At 36.6% G+C, this 17,123-nt stretch overlaps 1 protein-coding gene across 2 annotated transcripts in view; it reads right to left on the reverse strand.

Moving 5' to 3' along the window:
• Positions 1-17,123, reverse strand: part of ADCY8 (adenylate cyclase 8) — a 2,045,143-nt gene that overhangs the window by 303,313 nt on the left and 1,724,707 nt on the right. The gene's annotated exons all lie outside the window — the stretch shown is intronic.

Raw genomic sequence — 17,123 nt, forward strand, 5'->3', positions numbered from 1 at the left:
CTGCCTAGGGTGCTGCTGTAGCAGGGGTGCTTTTCCAGTATTTATTTGGTGTAGGTAGACCAGGATCGGGGGCACTGGGTGGTGTGATGGGGGGGTGCCATGGAGTCCTTTTGCCTAGGGCACTAGTTCAGCTAAGGACACTCCTGCACACACACACACACACACACACACACACACACACACACACACACACACACACACACACACACACACACGCACACACATGCACACACACACACACACACACACACACACACACACACACACACACGCGCGCGCACACACACACACACACATTAAATGAAAGCAGTCCCATTCTCAAACTGCCTCTGAGCCCTAATAATGACTGGATGAGCCTTTTGACCACATAAAATAACAAGTCATAGCTTCTCACAGCAGAGCAACATGAAAGTACTACTGAGCCTTCGGTTTGAATCTCTTTACCACCATAAGCAACAAGCTTCATACACTTTGCCCAATCAAGCATCTCGCCAGCACATACTCTAGCAAATGTTTCTGTAGACACAACATTGCACTTTGAAACTGTGCCAACTTTGAGCTCCGTAGGTCTTCCATTTATCCAAACAGCACAAAATACTTCATTCTTTGCCCATAAATCTACTGCACTGACTGTTTCATGAAGCACTGACACACCATCAACATAAAAAGTAGGGTCAAGGCTTTCTAATTGATCAACTCATTTCTTTGAATGGTCCCTTTTAATAAAAGAATGTGTCCAAGTTGTTCTACAAAACCTTTTGAAATTATTCCACTTATTGCATCTGTGACATTACTGACCAAAAGCTAAACATTTTTCCTTTTAGTCTCATGACTTCCACCACAGTTATTACAGTTGGCACTAAAACTGAGTGGGGGGGCCTTTCCTGGAGCTTGCTGACTCACTCATGCTTCTCTGAGACTGTATATGCTCTGGAACTTGCTAGAAAGCTAGAGGGTTTGCCAGGGAGTGTTAAAGGGTTTACAGTTGCTGTCATGTGTTTGGGCCTGCTTCTTTTATCCACATGCTGCATATTATCAACATTGGCTTTAGAAGTTACTGGAAGGATGCATCTCTCATTTGTAAGCATACTTGTGTGCTTTTCCATAAGCTCATATATCTGACAAATCTAAATGGCCTTATTCAAATCACTGTCATGAAGCACTTCTCACATCATCTTCAATACCACACACAAGTCTCTGTTTTTTCAACTCATCCCTTAAATCAACAAATCTGCACGTTTTAGTCTTGTTTCTCAAATCAGTTATATATGCTGCAAACGTTTCACCAAGCTTTTAATCAAGTGCAAAATAAGTGCCTTTCCATTGTAACATTTGTTTGGGGTTAGACATTTCTCTAAAGTTACATTTTAAGCAATCAGGGTCCTCCCTTGACTAAGCCGGTACAACTCTATGACGGTTTTCCTCCTCTCCTGCAAAGACAGCAGGTGCATACACAAATGGATGCTCTCTTTCTATGGCTTCTGAACCAACTAAATTAAGTAGAATAAATGTCTTTGTATGGTCAAAAGACTAGCAGCAAAAACACCAAAGCAACCCTTCCACTGCTCAAAGAACCAGTCGATGGAGGAACGTAGTGAAAAATTTATTGCTCTTGTCTTAAAACCTTTTTAAAAACTTGCTATTCAGCACAATACTTCGACCAATTGAAAAAACAGCAACAGTTTGAATCAAGCGCTTTTGCGTGGTCCCATTGCCAAGCTTTATCAAGATGAAATGTCAGTAAAAATAAAGCTGTATATATGGGATTCATTGACCATCATGTGATAGCTATACTAATTAAACTTTAAAGCTATACATTTGGTTTCTAGCCTATCTGCTTTTCATCCACATACCACTGTTGTACAATTCAATAATATTGACATACATAAAATATGAAACTTTATACAAAATTCATTAAATCAAATTATCTATATGCTGGCATTAAATTAATTCATAAAATATCTAAAAATGTACCAGATTCTATGGATCCATATGTAAAAACTTGTTGCAAACATAAAACCATACATTTCTTATAAATAAATGTATATACTATACATTAAATAAATTAATGAATATTGTTTAAATGCTAAAAAATGCTTGAATATATATTTTTTCAATTAACTTAATACATGCTTTCTGGGCTGTCATTTACTAATTTAATACCTATGAAAATTACTTGAAATCGATGTATTGTTATGAAATTTATAAATATATTAGTTTATTAATCTACTGTACTAAAAACGTACTTTATTCAAATGATTAAACATTCATGTATAATGACATCACTTTACTTGTAAGTCACAATCTGGCCCTTCTTTGTTTAAGGCCACTTTTTATATTTATACTATTGTTTAGACCGGGCCTTGTGGCAGCATCCAATTTAAGTTGCCACAAAAGTTCCTTGTATTCTAAATGCGTTTCCCAGTCTCCCCCTTTACTATCCATTTGCACCTGTTCCAACACATTTAATTTTATAGACATTTCAGGACATGAAACTGAGTGTTTATAAAAGGCATTTGTATCTTTTTTTCTGGAAACTTCATACATATGCTCATAAATTCTCTTTCTCAGGGACCTTTCTGTTTTGCCAACATAAAAACTAAAACACTTGGTACAATGTCCCAGATAAACTATTCCTTGCATTGCACAATTCGCATGGGTGTTGGCTTTAAAACAAAAATTCCTGGAAGGAATGTATAAGAAATCTCCATTCAAAATGTATGTGCATTGCTTACAACTTCCACATTTATAGGTGCCTTTTTTCCAATTCTTATTATTACTGATTCTTTCTTGTGGTTGGAATTTTTCAAATAATTCCTTTATGTTAGTGTCCCTATGTCTAGTAAACTTGGGATACCTCGGAATATGTTTACTTAGTTCTTCGTGTCCTGTTAAAACCGGCCAAAATTTACTAATAACTTCTTCAATTTGTTGTGAATCACTTGAATAAGTATGTATATAGTTGTTAGAAAAAGCAGCATTGTTAGTTTCACTAGATTTTACTTCTCCAGTCTGGCCTAAGCCTAATAAAGGGGAGAACTTGCTCTCTCTATGTTCTGCAACTTCTTTACTTATCACATCTATCAAACCCTCAGGGTATCCCCTTTCTAAAAACATATTTTTTATTACCAACAATTCTTCCATGAAATTTTCTAGGGTACTTGACATTCTTGATCCCCTTACCATTTGCCCTTTAACTATGCCTTTCTTTTGATAGTAAGGGTGACCACTTGTGTAGTGCAAGTAGGTATTAGAAAAAGTGGATTTTCTGTACAATTTAGATGTGAACCTATTATTGACATGATCCTTGAAGATTGTGACATCCAAATAATTCATTTTCTCATCACTCATAGCATATGTGAATGACAAAAAATTGGTTGTAGAGTTGATGTACTCAAAAAATTCCAAAAATTGTTTCTCGGTACCGGTCCACAATATGCTTATGTCATCTAAAAACCTTGTGTAATGCTTGATGTAATCTTTCCATTTAGTGGAAAAGATAAAATCCTGTTCCCATCTATGTAATATTATATTAGCATACATAGAGGCACATGGTGCACCCATTGCCACCCCCTTCTTTTGTCTAAATGTTTCTCCATTAAAAAACATGAAATTATTTTTTAATATAATCTCCATGAATTCTACTAATAAATTTATAGTATTAGTTGACAGGATTGATTCTTTGACTAGTGTTTCATTAAACCACTCTAGTCCCTGCTCATGAGGTATACTTGGGAACAAGTCAACAACGTCAATGGTTATTAATAATAAATCCACTTGGAAGAATTCTCTCTGTATGCTTCTTAGAAAGTCCCAAGAATCTTTACATACATATTGCAATGTTGTAGCAAAACTTTTTAACCTGAAGTCAACAAACTTGCCTATAGGTTCTAAAATCCCTCCTTTACCTGACACTATCGGCCTAAACTTTAATGGTTCTAGACCTTTATGTGTCTTTGGAATTCCGAAAATTATTGGGATTTTGGGTTTGTTAACATTCAGATAATTGTAGACTTCTTCATTTATGAAACCTTGTAGTAGATAATCCATTAAAGTATACTTAATTTTGGAATAGGCCAAGTTCACTTCATTTCTGGATACCAACTCGTATTTTTCAGAATCTTGTAATAAATCAAACAGATACATTTCATAATCTTGCATATACATCAGGACTAACCCCCCTCCTTTATCTGGCTTCATAGATCTACATTTTTCTTTTCTTAGAAACTGTATTAATGACATCTCTTCTGGTTTCATATTCATCGGAACTCTTTCCGATTTTTTACAAGGGATCTTTCTTATTTCCTTACTGGCCATCTCTTCAAATACTTTTAAACATGGGTTAGTTGGGGGGGTTGAAGGTACTAGACCTAGTTAATGTAGTTTTGTTGTGGGGCTGTCCATTGAAATTTAAAATTAAATTAATCGACCTTACAAACAGTTTCAAGTCAATTAAAGCCTCTGATAATTCAGTAGGATAGGCTGGAATGAAGTGGAGACCTTTTGTAAATAAGTCAAAAAATTCTGTTTCGATTTCTATTTCTGTAAAATTATATATCATGAAGTTCTTGTCTTTAACTAATTTGTACTTTTTTACCTTCTTCATTTGCATATAGGCTTATCCCATCATGACCATTGTAATCCAAAAAACTGTTATTATCCACCCCTAAATCTAAGTCTTTCTCCATTTCTGTTGCTGGTAATTCTCCCCCCTCCCCATGAACCTGTCCTGGGGAAAGTGAAAATCCTGATGCATATTTTTTCTACTTTTTTCTGCTATTCTTTCACTCCTTCTCAATGGTTCAGTAGGAAGTTCTACATGGTCATTTCTATATATATTGGCTTGGACTCGATTCCTATTATAATCTTCATTTCGTTTGTTTCTCATTACCACAGGGTATGCTAACCCTTCCTTATATTCATTCAAATCCCTTTCTAACTTGCGGATTTTCCTATTTAAATTTTTTTAAACAGTGTTGGTCCACTTCATTGAATACATTGTCATAACTCTTTTTGACAGACAAAAAAACATAATTATTGATTAATTTCTCATTCATGACATTCAAATCCTTCAGAAGTATATTAGCCTTAACTTCATATTCTTCAACCATAGCTTCTAACACCTGCAAACCAGCCCTATTAAAAATATTACACAACTTATCATAGTATATTGTACCTGGTTGCACGTTGTTTGGAAATTTAAAACAACGCAAACCCTTAGGTACTCGTTCAACATTTACACATTCTTTAAGGTAATTAATTTCCAATTGATTACTTTTATAAGAATATAGTCTTTCTTTTAAAGTGTTGAACATGTTCAATGTCAGTTTGATCAATTTGTACAGTACCTTGCTTAAACCAAAACTGTTTGTCTGTCCAGACGTTGAAGTTGAATTAGTTACTCTGAACCTCAGGTTCAAATGGACGCTGCCCACGAAATGCTTCCGCAGGGTTAATATCCACTTGTTGTGATGAAGAAAGACCTTTGCTAGAGTTATTTTGAATTCTTTTTTGAGCGACCATTACTTCTGGCGTTGTGCGCGTTTTTCTCTGTTCAAAAGCCTGTTCCTGATTACCGGGTATGGGATAGGAAGTCCCGCCTTTATTACCTCTTAGCGTCTCATTTAATGGGGTTAAAAGGTCTAACACTTTATTAAATTCTGCTCGTGTCACAGGGGCATCCTCGCCTTCAGTTCCAAGTACCAGTGGCGTTATGAGAAAATCCTCCGATACTGTTTCTTCAGCCATGGACCGTAAAACAAATAAAACGAAAGACTAGCAGCAAAAACACCAAAGCAACCCTTCCACTGCTCAAAGAACCAGTCGATGGAGGAACGTAGTGAAAAATGTATTGCTCTTGTCTTAAAACCTTTTTAAAAACTTGCTATTCAGCACAATACTTCGACCAATTGAAAAAACAACAACAGTTTGAATCAAGCGCTTTCGCTTGGTCCCATTGCCAAGCTTTATCAAGATGAAATGTCAGTAAAAATAAAGCTGTATATATGGGATTCATTGACCATCATGTGATAGCTATACTAATTAAACTTTAAAGCTATACATTTGGTTTCTAGCCTATCTGCTTTTCATCCACATACCACTGTTGTACAATTCAATAATATTGACATACATAAAATATGAAACTTTTATACAAAATTCATTAAATCAAATTATCTATATGCTGGCATTAAATTAATTCATAAAATATCTAAAAATGTACCAAATTCTATGGATCCATATGTAAAAACTTGTTGCAAACATAAAACCATACATTTCTTATAAATAAATGTATATACTATACATTAAATAAATGAATGAATATTGTATAAATGCTAAAAAATGTTTGAATATATATTTTTTCAATTAACTTAATACATGCTTTCTGGACTGTCGTTTACTAATTTAATACCTATGAAAATTACTTGAAATCAATGTATTGTTATGTCATCTTTATCAGAAAATGCAGCCCATATGAAAATATCGTACTCTTGCTCAAACACTCTCCAGTTCTCTGCAATATTAATTGTCAAACACAAGCGGACCAGGTTTTCAAAATTCATCTGCCATGCCAACAAATTATGCCCAAACACACTGAAAAATATTGCCCTTGTAATTATATATGAACAAGCTTCTATATGTGCCTGTAATAACATTCAAATGTACAATAAACTCTTCAAAATACTGTACTTTGTAAAATATACTTTGAAATGGTTGTATGTTATGAAATAACTGTACTATAATACTGCACAAACATGAAAACTTCATACACTTTAGACAACTCAAATAGCCTTGATTAATGCAAAAAAGTAATGTTTAGTGAAAAGAAATGTGGTTGTTCCCCTTATTTTATTAATTTTATACAATTTGGACTTTATTTCAAACATTTTTCATAGTTATTTCGAATATTTCTGTTAATATATGGTAGTTTCAAATATTTCTTTTACCTAGAAATTCATTTAGAGCATTCTGAATGTCTCATTTCATATTTTGCTAATAAGAAATAGTCTGAGCAAGTTTTAATACCTGAAATTTTTTCCTGACCTGTTTTGCAAGTTATACGTGTAGTAGGGATGATTGACTCCTCTATATTCCTCCACTCTTAATTGAGTGCCACTTGGTCTCATAGCTGAGGAATCTAGATCCCATTCTGGCACCATGCTGGTCATATCTCTCTCTCTCTCTCTAGTATAGATGATGAACAGGTGCTGTAGTTCACTTATATGCTTTATTACATAGAAACACATCAGGATGGATAGCAGAATTACAAAATGATTAACTGACAGACTACACAGACATACATGCTTACATCTCAAAAGCTAACTGCAAAATGACAGTCAGGCTCACACGTGCTCAGTATTTATACACTTGTGCAAGCCTCTAGAAAGCTTCTTAAAGGCATACATACATACTGATTTACAGTTATGAAGCATATATATATATATATATATATATATATATATGTACAGCACACAGAGTTCAGAACATTGTCTCTCTCTCTATATATATATATATATAAATATATATATATATATATATATATATATATATATATATATATATATATATATACATATATATATATATATATATATATATATATATATATATGGAGAGAGAGAGAGAAATGATTGTCTCCTCAAATATCAAAATCTTCAAAAGTGAAGACAAAAAGTTCAATATTTTTAGTGAGTTCCTCATCTGGAACTAAGTAGAAGAACCAGGAGAACCAGTGCACCTTTACATCCCCTGCTAATTATATATATCAACTCTGAGATCACACAAGAATGGGAAAAGTGCAAATTCCCAGACCACACTGCACCACAATCTCGTGCACAAAGAAGCTGGTAGGATGAAAATCAAAGGAAAAAAGAGCATTCGCGCTTTCCCACATTCACTGTTATAGGCTGCAATATATATATATATGTATGTCATAGTCCTTTGGTTTGGTCCCTGCCCCCTCCCCGTACTATCATATTATCGGTCTCTGTATTCTGTGTATTCATTGTGATTTTTAAACTGCTTTTTGGGTCTTTTACTCTGTCCTGTGGGTTTTTTAATAGCTTCTAAGGGAATTTGGCTTTTGTTTTTGGTAATCCCATGATTGCCTCGTGGGGTTCCACCATCTATTAAGTGTCAGCCTTAATTAGCATATTATCCTTCCCCTCCCATCACACGTCATTCAAATAGTTATTTAGCCCTAGAGTGATTCTGGCGCCATTTTTGAAACCCATTCCTATTACTTTTACTGTCATTGGCGTCTCTTAGATAATGTGTGCACCACATTCGCTTTTACTGTCTGTAGCTTAGGGTTTTACTGGTGATAGGTATTACTACTGTTTATTTTTGTATAATTTAGTTAAATAACATCTACTTTATTGGTCTTTACTACCTATATACTTTAACTAAAGATTTTAGCATTCATTAAACTACTATCAGTATTCTGCGCTCACCTTCACTCTCTGATACATTTTTGTTACTCACCTCTGCTGAGGGTCTGAACCCGCTCCGTTCGCCCTTTGGGCTCATTCTGCTCCCATACCCTACCCCCAAATCTCACCCACCCCCACAACACCTGACCTTATACTTCCTCTTAGTCACCTGACATACTTTCCGCTCCAAACATTTGTCTTAGCCAATTCACATTACCTCCTACTCTAACACCACACCCACACTATAACTTACACATCACCCCACCTCCACCACTCACCAACAAATACTACCTAAGCTATCCAAAATAAACTACAATGCATGTTTTACTACCCTTGCTCCTACTAGTCCTCACCTCCCTTTCCTACATTACAGCTAGACGAACTAGCTTACTCCTAGACAGCACCTCATTTCATACAACACTCACTGAAAAACACACCGAATCCCTCATAAACTTTACAGTCTGTCCAACACTATTTAACACTAGTATTGTGCTACACACTTCTAGCATCCACCTATCTACAACTATCAATAAAAAAGCAGTATATATATATATATATATATATATATATATATATATATATATATATATATATCACTCTCAAACCTTATCTATGCTATCAAACACATATTCAAACTCAGAAAAAGATTTCTTATTGCTGGTGACATACACCCAAACCCAGGGCTCAGTTTTGCTGACCTCCGCAATAGACCTCTATCTGAACTACTAATAATTAACATCAATATAAGGAGTATTTCCAATAAACTTCAAGATCTACATGCTATTATTACTCATTACTCCACTGACATTCTAACCATTACTGAGTCATGGCTGAAACCACATATCCCTGATGAGGAAATTCTACCACCAGGTTACAACATCTTAAGGCTAGATGGAGAAAATAGGAAAGTTGGTGGAGTTGCAATGCTATTCAAAAATGAAATAAACCTCCAGCCATTTCATACCCCTTTGCCAACATGTCAAAACGCCGAAATCATAGGCTCTATCCTGCCAATAAACAATGATAAGAAAGTTTATATTTTTTGCTGCTACATTCCTCCTGGAAATAACTCTCCAGCTATTGAAGAAATCCTTCAATGGCTGAATCAAAACTCCTCTCAAGAACAATTTTATTAGGAGACCTCAATACTGACTGACTAGCCTGCAACTCCAACAACCCCACTAACAATATTAGCCTCTATGGTTTCACACAACTAATTCAAGAACCCACCAGAATAGACAAAAAGACCCATAAACAATCCATTATTGATTGGGAACTAGTAAATAATACCAAAAATCACTATCAAACTGGATGCTTATCTGATGTTCTCAGTGACCATCTCCTCACTTTCCTTCTAAGGAAACGCACCAAAACTCCTAATCCCATTATCTATAGGCACATCAGGGATGATCGTAACTTAACCCCAGGTAACCTAAACAACATTCTACAGCAATGTAACTGGCAGCCTCTGAAAATTTAACACCTGGCTCAGGCAGTAGACTACTTTAATGATATATTTATCTCAGTTCTAAATTCCATTGCACCAATAAGAAAGATAATAACTAAAGTTAACTACGCTCCATGGTTAAGCAGAGACACAAGAGCCCTACTAAAAACCAGAGACAAGGCCTGGAAGAAATGGAAACAAGAAAACTCCAATCATACCAAGCAAAAGTATAAACAAATTAGGAATCTAGCCAAAAAATCAAACCAAACTAGACAAACAAAATTACTTCCTAGTTCTCCAAGACAAATACTAAAAAACTCCCCCCAAATTTTGGCATAGTATCAACTCCCTACTAAAACCTGGAACAATTGCTACCCCCACCCCCACCTCCCACTATACTAACAGCAAAGATATAGCTTCCCAACTTAACTGTTATTTCATAACCTCAATCCAAACTCTGTCCAACCAACTAACAGACACTAATACTTCACCAACCTCATCTACTGGGAACTCTCCTAGCAATTCTTCCAACCTACCATCCTTCTCTCTCTCACCTGTCCCCACATCTAAAATTAGAAACATCCTCCTCCTCAAACTAAAACCTATCAGACTAACAGCAGATGGTATTCCTGCTAACTTCCTAAAAAGAGCAGCTGACTCACTATCATATCCAGTATCAATCCTAATAAACAGGTCCATTCAGGAAGCTTATGTGCCACAATTATGGAAAATATCCTACATTATACCTCTTCACAAAGGTGGTAAATCTTATGACTTTTCCAACTATCGGCCTATAGCCATTCTTTCCCCCTTATCTATGATCCTAGAGAAATGCATACATTCACAAGTTATGCAATTCCTGAATACTAACAATCTTCTGTCCTCCACCCAACACGGTTTCTGCCCTCATCTTAGTACAACTTCTGCTCTTCTCTCCTACACTAGTCTGGTTAATCATTATAGAAACAACAATAACTATGTATCTGCTGCCTTTTTAGATTCCTCTAAAGCATTTGACATGGTTTCACACCCTAAACTATTGGATGCTCTTCATTCTCTATCCTTACTATATATTATTTGTGGAGCTTTTCTCCCCGGGCATCCACTGAAAATGGACCTGGTCCCACTGGATTTTCCTGATAAACAAATAAAAAATAAATAATAAATAAATAAAATAAATAATTCTCTATTATGTGTGATCGATCTTTCTTAATATTGAACATAAAATAGCAGCATTAAAAAGTTTGAACATGCATGATATCAAATACTTGAAATACTGAAGCTACAAAGGATTGAGTAAGGAAAACAATTTCCTCTCTCAATCTTCATACTAAATCCTCCCATAACACTTGGTTCAAATTTGTCTGAATAGTGTTAGTGTTAGAAAGTTTCTTTTGTAAAGTAACATGTAGGTTTAGTAATACACCAACACTATATCTCTCCCCTTACCTACAATGTGACATATCATATTGCACTGGGTTATGAAGTAGGAACTTGTATGCAAACAAAAGACCTATCCCCTCACCTAACTCTCACCCTAACCCTAACACCTAACCCTAACATCCAAACTTACACACAAACACTCTCACTCCCTCCAAAGCCTGCTTATCAGTCTCAATGAAACATACATTTGAGATTTCAGATGTTAGACCGTCTGAATGTTGAACAATCTGATCCACCCCTAATGTTTGCTGACCAAATATACATTTGACAAAAATGCAGAGAAACCATATATATATATATATATATATATATATATATATATATATATATATATATATATATATATATATAGATGTATGTGTACATATGGGTCTACTTGAGTAGACCGAAATTCCATTAAATCAAATTTTACTTAACTGAGACGACAATGCCAAAAACTTAGTTTAATGAACGTTCACATCACTGGAATTTTAATCCAGGAAAGGAGGCAGTTGACCAACACAAAAAAATATACACAACGAAGCATGTCAAACCCACCCAAGTGGGGGGCATTGCTCCTCACCCCCCGATGCGGGGGGACTGCACCCCCCAACTAAATATACCACCTCTGAGATGGCACTATAGTGGCGAAAAGTGCAAATTTCTCCATGTTGGCCAATTGCCTCCTTTCCCAGATTACAATTCTGGTGATGTGAACATTCTTTAAATTAAGTTTTCGGTATTGTCGTCTCAGTTAAGTAAAATTTGCTTTTATGGAATTTTCTGTCTACTCAAGTAGACCTGTTCATATATATGTGTATATGTATGTGTATGTATATATATATATATATATATATATATATATATATATATATATATGTGTGTGTGTGTATATATATATATATATATATATATATATATATATATATATGGTTTACTATCAATATATCGAAAATAAAAATAAAAATGGTTCAAATAGCCAAAGTATTTTACCGAAACTACAACTAACCTAATGGCCCTATTGTCAAAAAACATGTGTTCATGCTGAAAATGTCGACAATGACATTTTACGGCATTAACAACAATGCCACCCTTACCGTAACTCCCTAATCCCTATACTTAGCATCCCGTTTATGCAGGGGCGGCAAGCCCCCCAGCACCCCCCTGTGGGGGACTGTGCCCCCACAACCCCTAATTAATATTTTAACTCCAAGATCGTACTACAGTGAGGAAAGGGATGTATTTCCCTAACTGCACTGTACCACGATCCCTTTACATGAGCAAACGTTATATTTGTGAATGCACAGTCCATTCGCAAATTAGACATTCGCTCATGTAACCTGCAAACATATGAAGTATTCAAAAATCTGTTGTTCGAAAACTTCATAGCCGTGCAATTACACGGCAAAATTTTAATGGTAATCCTATATATGTATATATATATATATATATATATATATATATATATATATATATATATATATATATATATATATATATATATATATATACGCACACATACACTCATACACACATACACACACACACCTATGTATAATTGTGTGTGTGTGTGTGTGTGTGTGTGTGTGTGTGTGTGTGTGTGTGTGTGTGTGTGTGTGTGTGTGTGTTAGTATATGTATACAGACAATGAAATATAAATGTATATATATAAATATAATTATACTTACTATACTTAGACACAGATGTAGCACTCCATTTTCTCAGCACTGATCAGCTCATATATCACTTGTTTGTTCATGTATGACCAAAACAAGTTCTTGCCTGATACTACTGTGCACTGTTTGATACTTTTTTCCCTTCTCTATTGCTGAGCGGACATGGAGTAGGTATATATAACTTGGGTGATATAGAGGTCTTACATTACTCCATTACACTGCATGTAACAGGCAACTGTTGGGCTTTTTTAGAAGTAAGCATCTGTGATGGGAGGACTCATTGAATATAGGATCATATAACCATAGGAAGTTATTAGGCTAATCATCCAAGAGCCTTTTTAAGCCTAGCCATTCATACCCCAATTATTCCAGTTACCAATGCCCGTAGGCTAAAGCAGCTTTGGTATATGCCCTTGCCTTAGGCATATACAAACTGTCCCTTTTCATAAGGGGCACAGGTGACAAGCCAGGAGTAAATTTGTGATTTCCCATCTCTTGGTCTAAATTGCATTTGAATAGGTTTAGGGAAGAGCTCTGCTTCACATGACTGGGGAGTCGGCACCGCAGAAGGGATAATCTGTGAAATACATACCTGCCTCTCCAGCATGTTTTGTTTATGTTGCAGATGAGGTTTGGATATTTAGATTAGGTAATTCAAGTGCTATATATTTTTTGAATGTGTAGCAGATCCATCATGGCTGGATCAGAGAACAGGGACAAGGCTTTAAAGCAGTCCACATAGAACATATTATTTATTCCTTGTATTCTTTTAGTGAGCAATCTCTGTGGCCACTCCAGTTGGTGCAAATGCCTGGTCACGTCAGGCTGTGTGCTCCACGAACTCAACGAGGAATTAAACCCGCAGTTAGGACAGCTGTTTAATCTTAGTCTCACCTCCGGATATGTACCCAGGGAGTGGCGCACAGCGACTGTGGTCCCACTTCACAAAGGCGGTGCCTCCACCGACCCTGGAAACTACCATCCCATTAGCTTGACAAGCCTTATCTGCAAAGCCATGGAGAGGATCATAATGGATCTCATAAATAAAGACATAGGGAATTTGCAGACTTTGGATCCAACCCAGTTTGGCTTTGTCAAAGGCAGATCATGCCTTTTAAACTTGGCTGACTTTTTCGAAACAGTCACCAAGGCCATTGACGAGGGGAAGGCAGTCCATACAGCCTACCTAGACCTGGCGAAGGCTTTCGATACAATACCCCACTCGGGTATCATTGAAAAACTCATCAACTTAAATGTAAACCCATACATTACAAGATGGGTTGCAAACTGGCTGAATGACAGAACCCACAGGGTCAGAGTTGCTGGCGCCATGTCAGACTCAAAGCCTGTCACAAGTGGTGTCCCACAGGGCTCAGTCCTGGGCCCACTCTTGTTTGGCATCTACTTTTCTGAAGTACAAGCAAACACAGGAGGGTTATGGCTGACAAAGTTTGCAGATGACTGCAAACTGGGCCGAGTCGAAAACACATCTGACACAGATATCCTTCAGAAGGGTCTCACAGAAATGGATAACTGGTGCCAGAGCCATGGCCTAAAGTTAAATGCCAAGAAATGCATAGTCATACCCTTCAGGAAAAACAAGGTTACCCCTAGCTACCATATAAGTGGCAATCCACTGATCACAGAAGAAGTTATCAGGGACCTGGGGACCCAGGTTGACAGTAGCCTTTCATTCGACACTCATATTGCTAAAGTAGTTAGGAAGACCTTCTACATTGCCCAACTTATCATGAAGGGATTCACATCTAGATCAAGGGAGGTCATAGTCTCCCTATACTCATCACTCATCAGACCAATGATTGAGTACAATGCCCCATTCAGAATGTATCTGACCCGACACTTGCAGCAGCTGGAGAGGCCACAAAAGTTCCTCACCAAAAGGATAAAGGGTCTCAAAAATCTGTCTTATGCTGCCCGACTGAAAGAACTCCAGCTCTATTCAGTTGCTTACCGCTTGCTCAGAGGTGACCTGTGCCTGACATACAAGGCCATGTCAAACCCAGATTTGATGAACATGCTTCACCTCAAAAAATCTAGATCCCTCAGAGCCACAAGGGCGGGAGACTAAAACCTCGACACTGTTATTAACAGGACATGCTGGAGGGATAGATTTATCACCCAAAGACTCCCTATGCTGTGGAACAAAATCCCAGTATATGTGAGGCAGAGCACCTCGCTGGCCTTGTTCAAGAGGAATCTTGACCAATGGATGGAAGATCGCAGATATACCCCAGGGGTTACCTCAGTGTCACTGCTCGACAGAGGCACAGCAAAATAATGGGCATAGTTTCTCCAAACTAAAGGGGTGGCGTAAGCCACAAAACTATGGGCTAGGCTTATGAATGCCCTCGGGCAGATAGCCTAGTATGAACCTATGAACCTATGAACCTATGAACCAAAGGGTATCCAATATACTGACTGAAATTAATATTAATGCACATGATAGTTTGACCAAGAGCAAGGCTATTGAGAGTGGGTGTCTATATCACGTTATTGAAAGTTTACTTAATTGAATCAATAAAGGTCAAACTTTATCGATCGATTAAGTAAAACATCGAATAACATAAAAAAAAAAACAAAATAAAAAAAAAAACTAGGCTGGGGGGCAAGCCCTCCTGCACCTCCCACATAGGAGGCTGTGCCCCCACATCCCCCTACTTAAATATACCAACTCCGAGACCGTACTACATTGAGGTAAACGGAAATCTCCCCTTACGGAGATTTCCATTTGCTTGCACGATGTTCTTCACTTTTGATATTGTCATGTCGACAATATCAGACTCGATATTGTCAGCTTATGACAATGTGAAGTAGATCCAGGAGTGGCCCACATACTGTCTCAAAATAAACATTCAAGTACTCTCAAAACTTAAGTATCTCTACAAAGATCAGACACAATGAAATGTTTAAATATGTTTAATAAATATTAATAAAACCACAGGAAATTCTTAAAATAACATTGAAGGACAGGCTCAGACAAATAAAGAAATTAATTATCTAAACTAAGCTTCACTATACTCCTGACTGTATCTAACAGAATAAATATTCCCTAATAACTTACTTAATAGAGCAAGGCAGATGATGTGGTGAATGGTCCTTGTTGTCAGGCCCAAGACAGAATACAGAATACTCAGTCTCACTAAGAGACTTCTCAAAATAATATGTAAAATATTACCTCTAGGATAGCTTGCAGAATGACATCACTTCTGGTCAACTGACTCTGTTTTCCACAGTATCACCAGCCCTGGAAATTGCCAGGATTTTAGCACTTGCATGTAAAAAATACACACACAAGTAATTTGCTCAGATCTGTTGAGCTTCTGGAGGTTGTAAAACAATTAAACACTTCCACTCTTCCAGAGTGGCAATTAGTTCACCCAAATACAATACAGAAAGTTTCCTAATACAGACTTTGTGTCTCTGGCTGCCTTGAAACCTGTGAGATAGCATCTTTATGGCCTAGCCTGTAAAGTGATTTAATTTCAGATATTCTTCTAAAGTTTGCTGGACAGAGGTTAACTTCTTGTCTGCCAGTTTCCGCTGTTAAAACATGTACATTTAAACAGTTACAACAGTGCATGTACATTTCTTTTCTCTCCAGGAGGGCACACTGTGGATACATTTAAAACACGCATACTTTACAAATACCTTTTTAACATAAACATCTGTACAAATCAGTTTGATATACACATGACATATTGTTATAATACATTTGTAACACCAGCATCTTGTATGACATACAGTTCTAATATATTTGTAACACAAGCATCTTGTATAGATCAGTTTGATTTTCACAAATGACATATTATTTACAAAATTCCAGCTAGCTGTGCTGGCAGTACCTCCTTTCATCACACAGGGTTTCTGGAAACACTTTTGCATAGGCCATTGCTTAAAAAGAGGTAGCAAGCCTTGTTAAAGTTCTTAAAGGTTCTGGGATTTCTTGGGAGTTAAGCCTTTGCTTTTTTCAAGGATGAACACTTTGTGGTTTGATTTGACCAGTAAGGACATTACAAAAGGAAGGGTGCAATGTTCCCTCATATTTGTGAGTACCAGATCCATGATATTTGCACTCCTAGCAGGTGTGAAGACTAGCTGTTCCACGGTGTTTGTATTGACAAAATCTAG

The sequence above is a fragment of the Protopterus annectens genome, chromosome 3.part1 (assembly GCF_019279795.1).
Source record: "Protopterus annectens isolate FY-2018-M chromosome 3.part1, PAN1.0, whole genome shotgun sequence".
NCBI classification, from domain to species: Eukaryota; Metazoa; Chordata; order Ceratodontiformes; family Protopteridae; genus Protopterus; species Protopterus annectens.